This window comes from Pinus tabuliformis, chromosome X, assembly GCF_031772625.1.
Source record: "Pinus tabuliformis cultivar Carrire ecotype Pingquan chromosome X, CPIR1, whole genome shotgun sequence".
Taxonomy (NCBI): domain Eukaryota; kingdom Viridiplantae; phylum Streptophyta; class Pinopsida; order Pinales; family Pinaceae; genus Pinus; species Pinus tabuliformis.
This window is the reverse complement of record NC_142308.1, coordinates 836,204,161-836,208,801: the sequence shown is the minus strand read 5'-3', so window position 1 is coordinate 836,208,801 and position 4,641 is coordinate 836,204,161.

Here is a 4,641-nt window from a genome sequence, read left to right as displayed (position 1 = left end):
GCAGCAATCTGAGCACAATAAGCTCCACACAATCCAAGCTATTCCAAACTAGCTGCTCATGGTAATGGTAGAGGTTTATATAGGAGAAGGAGTCTCCTTGAATCTTGGAAGGATGAGCTTATCTTCAAGGGAAGTAGTTGCAAAGGGTCGAACAGACATGCCATAGAAGGGAGGCGATACTCACAAAGCCAACAACCAGGTCTGGAGTTATCTGGAAGGCTGGCTGTTGGAACAAATTCGCCCAAACTGGATCAGCGCGGGTGCATAACTGGTCTGGCGCGCTGACGTCGCAAAGACATAATGGAAAGGGCCATGTCAGCGCGGGTAAATACAAACAGAGGCTGCGCTGGTCATGAAATTCGATCAGCGTGGGAAAGTCGTGTGCTTCCGCGCTGGCAGCGCACACGATCTGTTATGAAGCGCCAGTCATCGTGGGTATTTTAGAAACAGACGCGCTGATGAGGAAAACTTTGGAAAAATGGGTTTTTGGCCAGTTCAAAAGGCATGAACTTGATTATTGTGAACTCCTGACACAGTAGGGTGACTGACAGAGAGACAGTGACAAATTACTGTGTAACAGATGCCCCCTAAAGCATGAAGACCGAGAGAGTGGGAGGGGTGAAATGCTTTACAAAACATTGCCGAACCGGAACACCACCAGGAAGGACCGAATATCTCTGATAATCAAGTACATGCAGTCTAGGCATGGGCGCAGCCATCCGAAAGACATGCGAAAAGGTTTGTGGAATGGACGCAGCCACCCAGCTAAAGAGACCAGAATAATGATAAGGTATGGTCGCAGCCATCCATGAAGACTCAGGTATGGGCGCAGCCATCCACCAATGAGTCATGTAATGATCATCCACAAAATCGCAACCTAAAACATAACAGACAGAGATCCAGGGTCTTGCGCTTCGTCCCGACCCGAACAAAGTACAAGTCCAGGCATGTGAATACATGAGCTGAAGTCGAACATGCATGGACATTGTCTGATTACCAGTCAATGATGAGAACTGTTAATAGACGCGAGAGGTACCACCAATAATGACAATGGTCCTCAAGGTACTATAGGCACAATCTGCAGCATGTGAATCAATGAGCTGGTGTCGAACACCCGCAGAATCATTCGATCGGAGGCCAATGATGAAAACCTCGCGTCGAACACGAAGAACCTGCCATTGAGGCATGCAGGCTCTAAGGCACCTGAAGGGAGTCTCTAAGTCACCTTCCTGGATAATGAGCTGAAGTCGACAGGAAGTGACCTTGATCGAAGGTGGGCCATAATGTTTCCCACATCATCGACACGAGACAGAGGTAAAATAGTTTGTGTGAGATAGCAGATGAGGTTGTATTATTGCAGAGGTCAACTTCTCTTGAACATATCGGCGGCACGACAGTGGATTTGGCAGTATTTGACATCAAATGAGCAGAGGGTATGATGGTGACGGCAATGAGAAAATGAGAGGTCAAATAGGATAACCCGTACCCACAGAGGTCAGTTGTGAAACAAAATGAGGAATTCCCACCTGACACGAATGCAGACCAGTGCCATGTTCAAGAGTGACATACTGCCGACACGACAATTATTACAGTTCCATTTTCCCCACCATTTCTGGCAGGTACCCCGATTATTTTTGGGTGACAAGCTTGACGGGGATAGCATATGCTTGGAAAGCGTCATTTCGACGGTGTCCGATGTCATTAAGTTTTAACGAGCCTGACAAAGGAAGAACTCGGCGTCTTTTCCTGTTTAGAGAGTCTGAAAAGACAACGGAAAAGAAAACTCCAGGGGGGTCCTTTTTCGTAAAGTTGTGTCTCTCGAGCCCGAAAAAGTATAAAACAATGCTCGAAAGAACCGCCCGACCATTACGATCGAGGAGTACTTTTCGTAAGTAGTGACTTCGACCCGAAAAAGTAGAAAAGCGGTCAGAAGTACGTCGTTTTGGAGCCAAGAACGAGTTCGAAAAGACAAAAACCCGGCAATCTTTTTGAGTTTAAACGGTCGAAAAAAGAGCTTTAGAGGCGACCGCCTCTCATTTTTTTTTAACGAGTCGAGAGGGGGACTCGGCAATCTTTTCATCTTTAAACAGTCAGAAAAGAGCTGAAAGCAGACCTCCATTTTTATTCTCTTTAACGAGTCAAAAAGGGAAAAATACTCGGCAATCTTTTCACATTTTACGAGTCAGAAAAGAGCTTAAAGAAGACTCGTCCTAGAGGAACGAGTGGTATAAAGGGTAGTAACTGGTTCCGGTAATGGTGGAACTGTTCAAAACATGTAATGCTTAAGAGGCTGGCTAATAAAACCACTCATCGCTGCGGTTCCTCAGGAAAGGATAAACAAACAAGTGAGAGCATATGATCAGCCTAAGAGATGGTAGCAATGGAATGAAACAACCAAGGCTCATCTAGCAGAATTCAGCGGATAAAAATGGCAATCACAAGATGTAAATCGGGTATGGGTTCATTTTTACACAAGCTTGAACCGTGGAGAACTTTGCTTGGATTCGGTTTCATGTTTACACAAGCTTGAAATGAAAAACTATGCTTGTTATAAGTTTGCATGCCCCCAGCATAATAATGCAAATCGAGGTACATGCCCCCCAAGCTTCATTGCATTCGACAAAGTGGATGGAATGAAGGTTCACTTTCGAGATCTTGGAAAGACTTGACTGGATTTTACGAGATCTTAATCAAAGACTCGATCTGAAAAGGGAGTTGTTTCATTTTTTAATGAGGTTGACACAGTAAAAGAACTATCCTCATAACCCTTGTTTCATGTTTTAACGAGCTTGACACAAGATCAGGAACTATGCTCGAACACCTAGTTGCATTTTTTAAGGAGCTTGACACAGGAAAGCGAACTATGCTCCGACCAGACCCAGTTTCATTTTTTAAGGAGCTTGACACCGGAAAAGAACTATGCTCCATCTAGACTTCATCATAATGAACGGGAAGTGGAGGCCCCCAAGAAAGTGGCTCTGGAGGGAAGGCCGACATCTTGGAAATCAGGACCTAATGCCCCCAGGACACTATGCACGATGGTGTCATCACTGGGTACGGGCACGGGGTAGGTGGCCACGTAGTTGATTTGCGGCGAGGCAGATGCAACTTGTGGATGAAAGCCAGGAGGGAAGGACGAGTGCGCCGGAGGGGCTTGTGGACGAACGAACGATAATTGATCGAACGTCACGATTCTTCCATCGTGTGGAAAACAAACCACACAGAAAAGTGAAGAAACAAGGGCTCCCATGGCATACACATAATCATGACCAAGGAGAAGACTGAAGTCTAAAGAACCTTGGGTAACTGAGATGTCTATATAGACAGTCTTGCCCCCCAAAGTAATAGGAAACTTTGGAAGGATCCCTAATGGCTGACTCGTTCCTCTGTCAAACGCGGTGAGATGCGGTGCGACAAGTACAAGCGATGGGGAACCCAAAGCTCGCTAAGTAGTAACGGGCATAAGACTAACCGATGCTCCTTCGTCTAACACGGTGCCAGGCAGCGCCTTATTGCAAGCATAGGCGGTGACCCAGAAAGGCACGTGGGATGGAAGGGGAGGGGTAGTCAAACGAATCCAATCAAAGGAAATGACCGAACTACTTGGTGGGGGAACCATATGGTTGCCCCCCTGCTCGGAAAGAACCGACTTTGAATCCTCGGGAGAGGTTGGGGTGGGAACACCATTATCAGGCTCCGGAGGATTTGCCGAGACGAGAAGAACATGAGAATTTTTCTCTTCCGAAATAGAGTGCTCGAGAGGGGGGGAACTCGAATCAACACTCTTTCCGACCAACGGCGGGTCTGGAACAGGCTGGGGACAGCCAGGTTCGGGAAGAGGAGCCTGGACAAGAGAGGAATCTGAAGCAATCTCTTTGTCAACAGGGGCGCGATCTATAGTTGTAGAAAGACGTTGATAACCAATGGGAAATTGGTTTAAAGGAGTTGTAAAACTTTCCAAGACAACGGAGGCTTCATCCATGAGCAGACAAAGGTGAAGGGGATGATTGCCTTCAAAAAGTTTACAGGGGATTCGAATCTTCCCTTTGCCTTTACGATTCCCAATTGATGAGGTGGCATCGCCATGATCGTTAGTGGACGATGAAGGGCGGGCCGGATCGTGAGACCAGACTTCTAATACCTTGGGAATGCCAGGACAATCACGAAGCAGATGGTCTTCCTTGCATAATCGGCAAGGAAACTTAACCTTCCGCGTAGGAGCAGGAGGTGGCCCTATCTCGGATGTAGTGGAGGGGGTAGCTGGACTTGAGGAGGGGACGGCGCATGTAGGCTCTCCCTTAGAGGACTTCTTCTTCTTGGTCTTCCTCTTCTTCTTCTTAGCCACCTGGTTACTCACATCGAGAGTTTCATCAGGCGAAGTACAAGAGGAGGATGTAGAAGTAGGCGTCGAAGGAGAGAGATCCACCTTAAGGTCAACATGACGTTGTTCAGGTGGAGGGACTGATGGACCAACAGCCGATATGGTAGGGACAAAAGAGGTTGAAAACAACCACACAGGCAACCCGACAGTTAACCCTGGTAGGGACAACGTCGCCATATACGGAGCACCAACATTCCCAAGAGGAGGGAATTGACCTGGATTCCCATCAGAGGGGGAACCTGGGTTAGTGAATCCCGGAA